Here is a 16411-nt window from a genome sequence, read left to right on the forward strand (position 1 = left end):
TGCCTACGTAAAAGTGGTACTCTGTGTGCACAGAGATAGTTTTGGAACTATTTTTGTCTATTCAGAGCAGTACCCTTCACAGTATACCAGCCAGGGATCTCTTGAGGCCAAGCTACTCTTTTTTCTGATGCATTCTCTCACTTGACAACACGATCTTTATCTTAAGAAGGCCCACCTCGGGGCTGAAATCCCAATTGAATCCGTAGTGCCCTTGATTCTTTTAAGTGCTTCATCACATCCATAATTCCTGCTGAGCATACATCCAGCTGTTTCTGGAGAACTAACTGTCCCACCAGTGGGTCAGATACAATCTATTCACCTTATGCTTCACGGATCTTCAGAACCATCACTTTCTGAGGTATTTGTGCCTTTTTGTTCAATGCCCCTTCTTCTAAACAGTTTGCCTATGCAAGGCGTGAAACATTTCACATTGCCTCGGGTATGCAAATATGCCTCATTAACTCAGTAGGTAGGGAACCCTCACCATGAGTCTCTCTGGTGACACAGTGAGTATTCGTGTCTACAGAAAGCCCACCTTGTGCTGAGGCACAGGCAGCAGACTGTCTGTGGCACTGCCTCGATGACAGCAATGAGGGTTTATTGGAAACCACCTATAGAAAATGGGATTAGAGACATCAGCAATACTTTCTGGACAGTTTTTTCAAGCATTCTGTTGAAGACCTCTCTTCACAAGGTGCAAACTTTGCAACTCTTCAGCACAAAATTACTTCTTTTCAGGAATGCTTGAACACAAAATGGAAAAGTAATAACACCGCACTGTTAGAAAGGTGATTGGTGATTCCACTACAATACAGATAGCCCAATTTGTAGGTGCACCTGCCTGCAGCGTGAGCCAGAGACTACACATCAAAATGCACATCTTGGACATTTACAGAGTTATTCCTGTTTGTCTTATGCTTGAGTGTGAGGTGGTTTATATGTCTTCAAAAAAATGCATTTGTTATCTCTTCGGCTTTTCTTAAATGGACATCCTACCTCTTCACATGCAGTAAGATTTATAATAATCTAAATTTCGGGTAACACATCCCAGCTTGTAGTGCTTGCTTTTCAGGCAAAGATCCTGTATTGTGGAGGATGTCCCATTTGATTTCCAGTGAGGAGAGGAAGTTGCCAGTCTAACTGTGGAGAACTCCATCTGTAAGATAGAATTAATTCAGCGGGAATATTTAAATATCAATTTGGGAAAGCTCAGGCTTGGTGTCTACCCCACAAGTTCATTAAACCAGCAGTTATAAATAGCAGGAGAGAGCTACAGGATTGAAATAAATGGCCCTACTTGGCAAAGCATATGCAGCACAGTCCGAGGGTGCATTCCTCTTTGCATTCCTGCTGTTAGATTTTTCATCAATCCAATTTCTTTTCTGTCTCTTTAGTACATGTGGTTGGATTTTTCAAAAGCTTTTAGCTTCAGATGACTACCGTAAGAGCAAAGCCAGAGCAGTTTTGAGAGTCTTTGAAAAAATACCAGGAAGGATGGCAAACTATCTTGATTTTTGATATCCATATTTTACATAGAGGTGATCAGGGGACTTTCCCATAAATGTAAGGGAATCTGAGTGCCATTAGTGTTCTGGTCTTCAGGAGCTACGCAGCAAGCTAGTAAATTTATCCCAGGTGGTAAAGTCAGTTGAAGCATGTCTTTTCTCTGCTCCTCAGATCTCTTAACACTACAAATAATGCATTTAGGTCACACAGAGCATAAACACAGCAATAATTACTGCTTCGATTGCAAACATGCCTTCTGCATAGCTGGGGGCCCATCAGAGTGACTGTTAGGGTGCAGCTGGCTGAGTAAACGGTGAAGGGCATGGGAAGATGCTCAGGGGAAGGTAGGCTGTGGGAAGGGAGCAGGTGAGGAGGTCAGCATTGCCTGTAAGTGCATAGCCAGCAGCTGGGCACTGTACTGCGTGCTGACACAGCCCTCTTGTCTGCTCTGACAGTGCAGAGAGATTGCATAATGCAGGGAGAGACCTCTCCATGACTTTGCTGCACATCTGACCATGCAGGATGAAGATGGCTGCTTTCTGGGGCTGAGTATTTTGTTAGGGACCTTCTTTCAGCAGGTCAAACACCTTTGATCCCTGGCGGATTGACTCATTTTGCAGTTAATAGCTGTAAGTGGTAAGGTCAGGAAGCCCTCTTGCCTTTCACTGCAAGGGTTACAAAGCGTTAGGTTTCGAGAAGGATATTTTGGGTTTATGGCTGGCTTCAGGAAAGACACTGTGACCTCAAAAAATCCCAGGGAAAGATGTGGAGGCAGGGAGTTACTTTAACACTCAATTGCTTGGCAGGTGGAGAGATGTCTTGTAGGTGTGGGAGTGACAGAGAAGTAACATTTACAGGAGAAGGGTGTTCTGAGCAGCAGTTAAACATAACTCCCTTACCCCCATTGTTTTCCCACTGGCAAGGATTGGAGTTATTTTCTGGATGGTATTTCTTCCGGTTTCTTTGGCCCTATTCTGATAACTGCAAATTCTTACAGCTCTCACTGAAGCACTTTTATAGGATGGCGGTACACTGTGATGTGAGGCTGGATCTAACTTTCAAAGGTTTCTTGTTTTCCTGGTAAAAATACAGGGTTTTTCAGGCGTTTAATTAAAATAATTGCTTACTTTGCAATACCGCTTGATTGAACTTTTTTTTTTAACCTTATTTCAACCAGGCTTCTTTATGAGCTAATCACTTAAGGGCTTCTTACAAGTATTAGATTTGATTTAAACACTTTACACTTCCCTTACACCTACCACCCACCTTTCAGCATGGCTGAAATTGGCCTTTCAGTACAGAAGGATGCACTGTGGTCAGATTTTGCCCTTACTTTGCAGTTGTGAGAGCAGGGCTGTGTGAGTCGGACATCAGGTGCCAGGCAGAGAGAGATGCTCTGGAGGACCTGGGAAGAGCAAGCTACTGCTTTTTGGTTGATATTTCTGGGTAAGCAATCAGTGCAGTTTTTTATCACTGTTTAATATATTCACTGCCCTTTCTTGCACCCCCAATATATGATGTTTTTTGCTTTTCCACTTTCAGTGTATTTTCTAAAGTAGTTACTGAAGCATGTTAATATCTCATTCTGACATAGAGTGAAACTTCTGTGTCTTTGCCAAGATTTCATCCCTTGTTTGTGACAGCTGGGAAATAAACTAATGAGATTTTTTTCCTTGCAAAGTTCAGGTTTTGGATATGTGTGATAAAAGGTAGGGCTAAATAGTTCCTCCCTCAGTGTGTACCAAGACTCCCATGCATATTAACAGAAAGCAATCTTTCTTGGCAGTGCTGGTTGTTAAGGAAGATACCGACTGCCTCTGGTGCCTCCCCTCTAGGGTCGTTTCCCAGGTTGTTTTTGAGTTGAGGAAAAGGAGTGGTGTTCCTGAATTAAGCTACGTATTCATTAGGCCTAGTTGAATTTAGATATCGGTCCAGTACCCACAGGAAGGAGTTGGGCACACCTGCTTGGATGGAACACATGGCATCTGAGCTTTGCCCTTCCACAGCTACCCTGTGTGCTTTTGGCAAGCCTTAAAAGCCCAGTCGAAACTCTTCTAAGGGACAGTTATGTCAAGGATCTTGTGTGAATGAAAATAAATTTCATCCTAATCTAACAGCTTTTCCCATGTTGTCACTTCTGGTTGTCACTCTGTGGGCACAGTTTTGCATCTCAATCTGGCAAGTCCTTGACTTGGAGAAACCTCCTGCCTAACTGAAGCTCTGAACTCTGCTGGCCATGTTCTTCTACCTTCTCTCTTTCTTCTCTGGGACAATTTCAGCTCTCCCCACCAGGCTTCTGCTCTGTATCAGGAGTGAGGACAAGAGACTGAACACCAAAGGGATATAAAAGCTTCATCTCATGGGCCTCCTTTCACACTGAATACCACAGTGCTGTGCAAAGGGCACTTTGCAGACTGCCGTGTGCACAAGTGTCTGTGCACTCAGTTTTTCCCTGGTTGAACTCTTCAGCTCGCCTCCAACATCTTTCTCATTTGCACAGTCAGTAAGTTTTATTTGCAGCAACATTTAAGGTTTTTACATCGTCTTCCCCCAGCCATTCACGTGTCCTTCCTTTCCCTTGGAAAGGAAGGACTACTTAGCCAAAAACACACAAAAACATCCCTGTCTTTGCAGTCTCACACAGTTCCTTAGAAGAAACTCAATGCAGAGACTGAAATGGCCTACTCAAACTTTGCTTTTTTTTTTTTTTTTTTTTTTTTTTTTTTTTTTTTGCTTGTGAGTTGTGTTTCAGATGGCAGCAATGTGTTTGTGTTAGTCACCTTTGAGGGTGTTCTCAGCTGGGAGCTACTTCAGTAAAGCAGTAGGGCTTGTTGGGTTACAAAAGGTTTATTCAAGTGACTTAAGGATGTGTGATGTAGGATTTAGAAAACGTCTTTTATTTCTATGGTATCAGTGTTTCTTTGGCTGTGATCAGACTGGTGTTTAAAAGTGACTTGAGTTTGAAGAAGTTTTAACAAGTCAGCATTGCAATGTGCCCTTGTGAAGCAGTCACAAATGCCTGGACCTGGAGCAACATGAGTACGCAGGAAAGCATTTTCCACCCATGCAAAGGCTGGGATGAACTGTGCAGGTCTGAATTCTGCTTTCAGAGATTTCTGAAAGTTTCTGAGATGAGCAGCTACTGCAGTGGAAGAGGAGGCAAGGAATGCGATTGTTCCTTCTCAAGAGAAATGATAATGTGCTTTTGACGAGGATTATCTATAGGGGTGGTACATTTAAAGGTACAGTGTCATCCTGCCTCCACTGATATCTTTGTTAGAAAACAAACCACAAAATTACCATAGTAATGTAAGATAGTAGAGCTGTTGAGTAGTTCAGCTTAGGTTATTATCAACATCATGTGATCAAAATTCATGACCTTGGAATCACAAGATTAATTTGAATATGATTTATATGAAACGTAAATACAAAAGCGGCGTTGCTTCAGCGTGCCTTCTGGTTTTCACATCCTGACACTGTTGCAGTTCTGCTGTACTTTTAAGTTTTCTTTGCAAATTGAAGAATTGGTACAAGCATTTTTAGTTAAGTGAAAGTTAAAATTCTCCTATAGCAACCTCCCCTTGAGAGGAAGGTCAAGATCAATGAACACAGCTGGTTAATACTAAATAAATCAGTGCAAAGTTTGAGATAAGATAATAAAATGTTTGATAAATGGGGTGTGGGCATAGCAGAGAAAATTATCTGTAAAATAAAATGATGAATCGTTCTTTTCATTTTGGTCTAGGTATGAGTGATATGAAATATTTCCATTGAGCCATCACTTCTGTCCTGATTAACTGAGTGGTTTGCTTGCAACTTCTTGAGTAAGCCATTCTGGATTAAGAATGATCTTTGCATTTTTCTTTACCAGGCAGTTATTGTTAAAAATCTGTCTTGACCAAAGGTGACATGATTTATCATGCCAGATGTAGGGGGAAGTAATTCAGTATAAAACTTATGCTGCCATTAAAGCCACAGGATGAGCTGCTGTCTGTATTCTGGACTGTAAGTGGTTCTTCAACTCCATCTTAAAATTTCTTCAGTTTTTAAATAAGAGGAGAAAGTGCCTCTGGGAAGTTTTTATGAGCTGTATGCTGTCGCTTTGACATGGTACGTTATTCAGATAACTGTTGTTTTAGATGGACAAAGTAAAAAAAAAAAAAAAAAAAAAAAAGCAGACAATTCCTTTCTCAGTACAGGGGAAGACCTCCTTTAACTAGAAGCTCACTGTACTAATCTTTTGTCTTGAACTGATAGCATGTGCCGCAGTAATTACCTAAGCCACCTTAATTCTTTGCCTAATTCTGCTCTGTGCCTTCACGTGAAACTACTAAGGGACAGAAAAGTCTAAGGAATTTACCATGTGGAAAAAAAAAAATCTCATGTAGAAGCATTTTGATTTTAAGCCAAAGATATTTCCATAGCTGAGAAAGGCTGAACTGTGTAGGTGATGCTTGGTACTCTAAAGCTGCCCTTTTGGGATTAAACACTATGCAAATCTGGAGGACAGTGTGGGAACAAAAAAATCTCAGAGCTCCAAGTGTCTGTGTGTGTGTAAACAAGAAGTTGAAGTGCTTCAAAGCATGAACACTGGACTTGCCCATTGAACCTGATAGCAGTTTCAACATTTCCCTTATGTTTTATATAATACATTTCAGAGCGTGAGTTTTCTGACTCATACTTTACCAGAAAGGATGACTTTGTTCCTGATAAATAGGCAAACTGGTGGGCAGCAGTGGTAGCACATTGCATCTGGATATGTGTGTTGTAGATGTATATACAGCGTATGCTGGTTTACAAGTACTGTACTCATAACAAGGGAAAAAGTAGCTGTCATTATCATTCTTACTAACTTAGGGGTGAAGTTGAGTATTAGATCTTTTCTGTTGTCTGTAGTCAGCCATTATTGCCCCAGACAGAAAAAATGACAGGCTAGAGTATGAGTTGGTCACGCCAGTGGCATGCAGAATTTCAAGGTCCTCCAAAGGATGGGTTTTAGGTACTCAGGCAAGGGAAGGAAACTTGAGCAGGTGTTCCTGGTGAGAAAAGAGTTGTGCAGGCACTAGAATTTCAGTAAGACTTCAAAATGATGTTGAGATGACTGCTGCTCCACTATGGCCTTTTGCTTATACAGGTTGGCTGATGGTCTAATTCCTCCCTTCTCCCCAGAGACTCTTTTCCTTTGAAGTAAATGTGAAGCATGCTGTTAAGCAGATGGCTTTAGCCCACCATCCTCAAAAGAACGCCCTCTTCTTAAAACCAGTAAGGCAAAACACTCACTCGGAATTAGTAGGCCAAACAGTTCTAGCAGGATGATGAGATGTTTAGTATCATCTAGGAGAGATGCTCCCTGAAGCGGTGCAGCTCTGTCTGCAGGAATGCAAACCATATGCCTAGGAGTGAAAACAAAAACCAGGTACCCCAGGATGATAATCTCCTTTGTAGCATTTTAGCTTCATTGATTGGAGTTAATGCAAAAGCAGCAGCCATCTGAACTCCAGATGTACTCCGGGCAAACCAGGGCATAGGATGCCCGTAGTGACACCAGCTCGTAAAACGCATCATCCCCAAAGTAGAGGTGGGGAAAAGGATGCAGGATAAGATGGCATATGTTGTTCATTGCACAGGTTGAAAAGAGCTAGTTCCAAATTTGCTGTACACTGAACCAGTTGCAGCTGATACAAGTGTGACTGTGCTGGCAACCAAGGGAATAGACATGCAAGTGCAGAAAAATGGCTATTTCCAAAGGCAACCCTGAAACAGATGAATTTCCAGAAAGCCTCACAGAAAGAAAGGTCTCTGACTATTGTCGGTACTGATGCTGGGATGGAGGGAGGCACGAGGGTCTCTCACTGCAGAGAAATAGATCTCTAAGCTGATCAGGTCATGTTCCATGAAAAGAGGGGAAATTATTGCTTGATTCTTAGAAAATCCTCATGTACACTCAGTGCAGAATCCTCTAATGCACATATAACCACAATTGAGATTTTCTTTTATAAGCCCTGCTTTGCGTTTTCTGTTGACTTTCCTAAACCTCATTGAACTGTAACTATTAGAACTTTTCCAGATGTTGATCCATGATGTAGTAATTTTTGAAACTGTGGTCATTTCCTTCTTTCTTCTTTTCATTCCACACTCCCCTGGCTTTTTACTCATCAGAGCTATTGAAGATTTACTTTTCCTATCAATTTTTGCTTCTGCATGAGGAAGAAGGCTGGTTAGCAACTTCTGGAGGGACTGATATTCATGACATAGCTGAGCTCAACTGGTAGGGGAAGTGGAAGGAGAGGGTAGGGAGGTGTGAAAGAGGGGCTCTGAATGCCTGTGACATGGAGACACCTCCACTCATGCCAGGAGGTGAGCAGAATTCTTCCAATGACCAGCTAACCTCTTGGAGTCAGGATTCTGGGGTTTGGAAATGAGTGCACAGATGGTTACAGTCTGGATGGTAGCAGATGCTGCTGATCTAATGAGTAGGATCAATAGATGTAGCAAAATTGTAGTGTAGGGATGCCTATAGAACTGCAGTGCATCTTCCTAATACCAGTTGCTTCTGGATCTTTTCCCTTCCTCTCTTGGCATCCCCCTCATTTGTCTCCTCCTTCAAATCAGGCTGGCACAAAGATGATGCAGATAATTCTGATTGCACAAGGAAGCTGTTATGGAATCAGATGATTAAGAAGTGTGTTGAGGGAGAACCAGAGATCCAAGGCCAAAAACTTGTTTTACTTGGATACCAATAGTTTGTTACGACAAAATGGGAGTGTTAATGAAAAGAAAATCAATTGCATACAGAATACCTTGCTGACAGCAGAGATATCAGTCTTTCTGCCTCTTTACAGAGTATCGCAGTACTTTGAGCTTTGTTGGAGCTTCAGTTTGAGTAAGTGCAAACTCTAAAATAAATGTTTCTGTCACCATTCATTAAAATAAGCTTCATTTTACCCTCAGAAATGCTTTTGAGGAAAAGTTTTTATTCCAGCTGTTTTCAGCAGCTGTGAATCTTGTCCAAGGACTTACTTCTGGCTTTCTGTTAGAATTGTTTAGGGCTGTTGAACTTTCTGTGGAGTTTCTGTTGTGTTGGAGCAGACGCTGTGCTGTAAGTGTGTTCATGCCTTGAAGAAACAACAACTTAGCAAGAAGCAAGAACTGCCTTTTCTTTTATCTGTTCTAAATTTTACCTCTTTGACTTTCCAGTAGGCCAAAATTGAACTATTTCACTGGTGGTGTGCAGAACTGAAAGCCAAAGAACCACTGCCAAAGGTAATGGAAGCTAAAGGACACTCAGATTTCAGCAAGAAATCTTAAACCTGAAGTATAAACAAGATAGGTTGAAAAAAAGTCTCAGCCATAGTACATCAATCATTGCAAGTGATTTCCTTTCTTGTTCACTAGTGTCCGCTGTTTTCCAGACAAATGGTATATTCAGTAAAATAATTCCGTATGATATCTGAAACAAAAGCTTTGAGAGCTGTGCTATGAATCCTGACCCAAGAGCTGTACAGGCAGGGCAGTTTGTCTTTCTGCTAGGATTTATTTGCTGATTTCTTCTCTGCCAAATGAACTTAGATAGTTCATTTCACTTGATTAGTGAGATTAAATATATCAAAATTATGTGTGGGGAAGATTATGGTCATCCAAAAGCTGAGGAGAAAAACAGATGTTAATTGAAATCAGAGATATTATTTACAAATGTGTTTGTACTTGTAATGCTAGATTTACATCTATAAAAATGCAGATCCCTTTTGGAATATTTTGCCTTATGGTTTGCGTAATCACTGGAAGTGCAGTGTAGACATCAGCAGTTAGATGGAAATAAAAATATGCATAAATCAGCAGAGTCCTTTCTTCTGTTTACAAGGAAAAATATGAATGGACTGGTCCCAACGTGGTATTGGGCTCATGTTCAATTCTTGCGTCTAACTACAGGCCTTGATATTTAAATACAGTAATGGGAACTGAGTTCATCCAGCCAAGGAGGGGTGTTTGATTTAGCGCTGAGCTGCTGGTATATAATATCCTGTGAGTTATATGGGTGTGCATGAAAGGAGAGGTATTTTGAGCAGCCTGATCCATGGAGACCTCCAGCAGTTACTCTCTGTTGTCTTTGTGCTCCACGAGTGCTTAGATAATGATATGACTTATTAGGCTTGGATTTCAGGCTGATTAATAGCTTGGCTCCTGTGTATTGAAGCTGAGAGGTTTTCTTTTGCTGGGTGAAGTGTGTGTCCTTATTTTCTACTTTGAGTTCTGTTAAACCTACGCTTTTGCTTGCTTGGAACCAAACAAATTTCATGGTTTTTAAGTGGTGGTGGAAATACAAAATGGAGCAGAAAACGTGTATCAAAACGTGTTTGCATCTAAAAGGAGAGAACTGAGCTCTGCAGTGAGTCAGCTCTACGTTCAGCATAAAAGAGCCTCTCATCATAACTTAAGTATGGTTCAGAGTGCTTGTCCCTGCAGGAGCATTGGGCAAATATGGTCTGACAGGGGTGGTAGAAGATACAATAACAGATTAACTGTATGTCTATAAAAAATGTGATAATTACACGAGTTTGTAGTGCTACAATGACATTTTGGTCCCTGGCTGAAAAGGCTGATAGCATTGTGTGTTTGGGGGCTTTAACATTTGGGAGTTTTCATTTTAACTTTTTTAACTTTTGAAATGAATAAGTAGCTCTTGGGAGGCGATTCAGCAGTCAGGAGAGAAGGGGACACGCACTAAATAATACCACATTAAATAATACACACTAAATAATACATCAATCAGCAAGAGTTTGCTGGAAATGAAGAAACTGTGTATACTTGGCATCCTGTGCAGAGCAGTCAGAAAAGCTATGTTGAAAACCCGAGATTCAAAGATGAGGACATTTACCAAATCTGGACAGAGAGTTGTCAGAATCTCAGGGCAGCTAAATTAAGGTTTGCTGTGACCTGCAGTCTGGATGAGTGAACCTGTCCCCGTGAGCTGTGGAGAGCGATGAGCCTGCTGAATTCCCTGCTGAGACTGCCTAAAATAAAGACGAGCTTGAAGAGTTCACAACAGACAGCCCTGTAGCACATTTCATTTGCGGTGACATTGCACCTTCTACCTTTGCAGTGACATTGCACCTCACTTCTTAGAAAAATGCTGACTGTGCTGTGCAAAGTGAATGGTGGTGTCTCAATAGGAGGTGGTAACGGTATTGTAAGGTGACCACAGTAGTTCATAGTCCAACATTTCATGGCTGCTGTGGTTTGTGACTGAGGGTGGCTTGTCACTCAAATTCTTGTCCCAAGAATAAATTTGGGAGATAAGTCCACAAAGTTCCATGAGCTGTTTTAGGGAAGTTCTGCTCCCAAAGAGGAACTGGCAGAAGTTGCACAAAACTGCATGGCTTCCAGTCTGAAGGCAATGGAAACTTTCAGGGAAGCGAAGATTCAGTTGTGGGATGATTGCTTGTGTGGCATTGACCTCTCAGTTCTTGGGCCTTATAGAGCCTTCTGGGGAATCTTGCAAACCTGCCTGGTTCTGCTGTCTCTGCTCCAGATGCTGAAGAGAAGAGGAAGTCTTCATGCTCCTTGCTTTGAGGCAGGGTGCTGACTTGAGTATTCGGCTGGGCACCAGCTCTTCCTTGTGCTTTGGGTATTCCTAGAGAACATGTCTGACACTGCTCGTTCTTATTTGGGTTTCCCTTTATCTGTCTGGGATTTGTTCTGCCTTCTTTGTATATCGTGGTTTTCTTGTTCCAGCCTGTTCCTATGTAAATTGCCTATGATGGGAAACTTCTAAAGGATGAGTCTATAGAAAAAAGAACATAGTCAAGAATGTAGTCAAGTGACTTCATTCCAGCATGCATTTCATCGTGGGAATGAGAGCTCACTCTGCAGAAAGAAACTGCTCACCACCAAACAGCACAAACCTATTTAATGGCAACAATTGTTTCCTTGGCAAAGCCTAGCTAAAGCTCTCTGGAGGGATTAGTCTAGGCTTTGCATTAAAGCTGAACTGAAACATACCCCACATTCCTAGAGGAAGAAAAGTAGTACCATCCAGAACAGTTGTTTCATGTCTTCTTTAAGAAATACATGGGGGGATTGGTTTGGAATGGACTTGTGGCTTACAGAATCACATCTGCTGATTAAAGGCAAAAGAAGCAGCTAATGTAACCACAGAATGCACTGACTTAAATTATTCATGTGGACTTTAAGAGTGAAATGCTGTCAGCTGTATGGCTCAGGTATCAAGCTCACGGTCTAAACTTCTGCTTGGAAAATTTTTTACTTTGGCCTGCTGACAAGGGTTGGGCAGCTTCTTAGAGCTCCCAGGAGTGAGCTGTGTGGATAGCCTTATAGCATGGAACAGGGAATGAGGTGACACGCTAAAAATCTCATGAATGAACGTGTCTTGGTATCCATACAGATATATACTGCTGTTTTCGTAATTCTGATTCTGGTTTTCATTCCAGCTATGCCTTTGTGGCTTTTATCCAGTGGTGAAAGGGGAGGACTTGAAATTATTGTGTCTGATCTGCTTAAAATATAGATGTAATATGTAAATGCATGTACCTGTAAAACATGCAGTATTTTTTTAATTAATTGCTTGCCTTCGAATTTAGATTGCTCTCTCTCTTGTGGGTTCCTTTAATGCTTTGGCAATAAATAAGAAGCTTCCAGCTGCAGAGAACCATGTTTTGGGATAAATAAGTTTGGTGTTTTTTGATTGTTGGACCTCTCATTATTGGAAAGAGGACTTAAGATGTCATCTTTAAAATCAAACCTTAGGGTTTGGTCTCACTTTGCCATAATGTTCTATGTGACTTTAGTGATACTAGCTGAGGTTTATCAGCACATTGTCTGTCAGCACCTGTGGGAGCAGCACAGGTTGAACGAGAGCTGTGATTTGGGTCAGCACCAAGAAACAAATGTAACTTAGATAGTTAAGCACCAAGAAACAAATGTAACTTAGATAGTTAAGCCTGTCTGTTTTCTAGAAGATTTAAGTCCATATTTAAAGCTCAGCATCTGTTGAAGTGCTGTGCAGATTGCTGATATAAATAGTTTGCTGAACTAAAGCTGCTCTGTCTAGGTGGGGAAACATTGGAGTGGCCAGATTTCAGGGTGTGCTTTCGGCTGCCCTACATGCTGGGATGATGCAAGCAGGACTCCTTTGCCAGTTGCCTATTTCTGGTAGAGGTTGTGGCTGTCCTTTGACCTTTTTCTTAGCTCACTTGCTAGTGAGAATGGGACTTGAGAACCAAATAAGCATTTATTTTGTTTTAAGTGTGAGTGCAGAGCATAAATAGAACTGTAGCTTGAGTGTCAGCTCCCTGCCTCCTGCCCACCCCTGGGATGACCTCAGACTTGTTCAGGTTTGCAGTTCCCCTCTCCCCCTCCTCCAAAGCTTATTGTAAACTAATGCTTGAAAGTTGAGCAGGGCTATCTCTTCGCTGGGAAGTAGCCAGCATGCAATTTGTGGCTCACCCTAATCTGCCTTTATAAGTAAAGAAATGGAAAAGGGCTTTTTTCTCTTATCATTACTGTAGAGGAGCATTCTCGTTTTCCCTGTGTTTCCTTGTCTTAGTGCCCAGCCACTAAAGCGCGTGCTGGGTGTCTCTGTAGCTTCTCACTGTTGAATTCTGGATTGCAAAAAGGGGAAATCTTTGTGGCCAGATGATCTTTATGAGCTGGGGTTTTTCTGGAGCAGGATAATGTGAGGGCAATGAGCAGCACCTCATGTCCCTGGAAAGTGTTGATTCAGTTGCAGGCTAATTCTGATTTATGCAAAAATGTACAGCAGGAGGTGCTGATGGTCACTGCGTGTCTCCTAGCCCTTTTGGTTGGAACTGCCCCAGAGCTGTGTTCATCCTGCTGTGGTGAATGTTTCCTTCTCCCTGCTGGAGAAGAAGGTATAGACTTTCTCAAGTAGAAAATAGCCTGGTGGATCCATTTCTACTTGTATTTTCAAAATTGACATTTTGCACCAGAAGCAGGTGACTTTCATCTCCCTCTGGGGCTAAATGTGAATGCTTGGAAGGCTGTGCATACCCCTCAAGGGCAGCTGAATGTCATTTGGAAGCTGGCAGAATAGTTGAAGTTTTACTCTTTTATACCTACAGCTACAGGTTTATGACTAAACTCTTTTTAATATTGTCCTGTGACTAATCTCATAGTTTTGCAATTTTTTAGCAAAACTGTAATAAAAAAAAAAAAAAAGAAAAAGAATATGAGTAAGGTATTTCCTTCATCATTCTGCTGCAGTTATTGCATACTTTTCAGAGCTAAGAAGTGTATTAATCAAAGTTCCTACGTTTATTGCCATTTTTGCCAAGTGAACTGGCACATAAATGAACAGGGCAGAGAAATGGAAGTTGCAGTGCTTTGGGGAAGAACCTGTCCATTCCTGTTGTCAAAAGGGAATGTGGCTGCTTTAATCAAATTGAAAGGCTTTGAAGATAGAAAGACCTATCAAAAGATGAAGTGATATTAATATGCACATTTAATGAGTTACAGACAAGATTACTTTCTGGGGAGAGAAGAGGGATTTTCATGTTTATGGATTACAGGAATGCCATGTAGTACTTTATCTAACAAATGTGTAAACACTCCATTAATAAATGCTTATATTGGTTCATCATTTTTGAACCCTTGGCAATGATTATTTTTACAGCACATTATGGATCATGAGGCTGAGAATGACCAGAAAAGATGCTTGTATTTCTTTTCACCTATTTTCTTTAGGCAGAGAAGTCTAATATTTATACACGGGTCAGCTTGAAATTTTGAGACTTGAGAAGTTAAATTATATTTGGCTGAAGCTTGCTTGTCTTCAGCACATTTTGGAAACAGACCAATGTGTTGATTTGCTCCGAGGGTCCATCTGGCTGTAGTAGCTCAAAGGGAGAGATTGGACACCCTGCATTTAGGGTTAGCTCTGTCCTCAGTCAGGTCATCAGTGGCCATGTGAGCAAATGCAGCAGGCAGGCCACCTGCCTGGTGACTTCAACCAGGAGTTATGCGCTGTACCAGAGTCACTTTCTCCTTTGGTTGAATCATAGGACAGCTTTACTTTCACTAACATTAATAGATGATGCATTTTAATGACCTAAGCCTGTCCACTTGTGAAGTATTTGTTAGTAATTGCAGCTTTTTAGAAGTATTTTAGATTCCTTCTGGCTTTCAAGGGAAGCAATTGTATTTTTTTTCCAACTCCTGTTAGATGAGAAAAACATTTATGAACTTATCTGTACATTTAAAAATGGTGACCAGTTTAGGATAACAGTATATGTAGTCACAGGCCTCATGTCTGATTATCTTGGTGCATCTTTGGCATGTGATGGAAACTGAGCGAGGCTCTGTTATTGTCCACTGGAACAGCCAGAGCCCCAGGGGATTTGTTAACATCTTAGCAAAGCAAGGAATAAACCAAATTCTCTGGATTTTTGTGTGGTTCTGTATGGAGCCAGGAGTCGGACTTGATCCTTATAGGTTCTTTCCAACTTGGGATGTTCTATGATTCTATGATCTTACATAACTTTACATTGGTTTTGAGAGACCTTGAGACCTTTGCGTGGATGCAGGAAAGCATCAGGTGGTATTTGTGCTCTGCCAAATGCCCTTGAAATCAGAATGGTGCTGAGCAGTTTGTGCAAGAAAGGGTGTCCTTGTTTGCTACCTTCTTCTCTGTCACAAATTTGGATTCTGCAGGTGTCATCCATGCACTGTAGCCATCACTGCACGCCTTTGGGGAAAAAGCAGCAAAGCAGTGCTGCTCATGAAAATATCAGGAGGGAAATCTGGCTTCCTTCAAGTCAGTCTGTGGGAGGAAGGATGGAGGAGGCATCCACAGCCCTGCCTCTTGGCTGGGGCATCTGGTGTTTGAGCAGAGTGTGAACAGCACTTTGACTAATGGTATCTCGGAGGAAAAAAAAAATCCTAACACCACAATTTTTGAACTTTGGTAATATCCCACACATGCTTGTTTGTGTGATTATCTAATGTGGTTATCTGCCTCTTCGGTTATGCCCTGAAAAGTGTGGTATTTTTTAAACAGCCAGGACATGTGTGTGCCCTGGAAAGGAAGGAAATTGAACTGGCAAATCCTTTTCAGTTAACTGTCTCAGGAGCAGACCTTATTGACACTGACTTGTGTGTGGAATGGTTCTCTTCCATCTGGCACATACAGTCAGAGAGGTCCTAGATTTTCAAAGACATGTATTTGTATTTGGCTGTAGGCACCCCAAGATTCAGCAGCTTTCCATATACACTTCCCAAGCAGTTCACTTGCAGTCAATTTTCTTGCTGCTTCTGTGATTGTGTGTGTTTTTTGAGTAATCCTCGTCCTGGTTTCTGATGTTAGGTTGCCATTTGCAGAGTGAAGTTCTGGGCTTTATTTTTTTCTCCCTTCCCCTTCATTTTTTTTTTTTTTTTCCTCTCTTGTTGCTGTGGCTTGTTGTTGTTGTTGTTGTTATTCATTTTGTAAGGAACTTGGAGTTGGTGTTAGGTGTGTTGCACTCACAGCCTCATTCTTAAGCTTGCTGGGCTGAACTTGGACAATGCCAGGGCTCCTTAGGGTCTCCCCAAGGACCTAAGAGCCAGCACTGATGTGGCAGGCCGGAGGCTCCCTTGTGCATCTAGATGGTAATTCCAACACATGGAGAGCTTGGTGGGACTTAGACAAATCAAAATGCAGTGGTGCCTCTCTCCATACTGGCACTGGAAGGCACTCAAAGTCCTGAGAGCACTTGATGATGCTGATGAGGATTTGCTTGTTCTTGGAAGCCCAAGGCTTCTGAAACAAAGTCAGTGCTTAACTTGTCCAAACATCCTTCTCCAATTGAATCTGGTGTGTCATTTCTTCAAATAATGTGGGGTTGGTGTCCTTCATTTAGGAAGGACAGATTTGACATAGCAAGAGGAAGAGTAA

General features: G+C 41.7%; 1 protein-coding gene across 4 annotated transcripts in view; it reads left to right on the forward strand.

Annotated features, from left to right (window-relative positions):
• The window catches only part of SLC4A4 (solute carrier family 4 member 4), a 221139-nt gene that overhangs the window by 82313 nt on the left and 122415 nt on the right, over positions 1 to 16411 (forward strand). The window lies entirely within an intron of this gene.

The sequence above is a fragment of the Meleagris gallopavo genome, chromosome 4 (assembly GCF_905368555.1).
Source record: "Meleagris gallopavo chromosome 4, MGAL_WU_HG_1.1, whole genome shotgun sequence".
In the NCBI taxonomy this organism is placed as follows: Eukaryota; Metazoa; Chordata; class Aves; order Galliformes; family Phasianidae; genus Meleagris; species Meleagris gallopavo.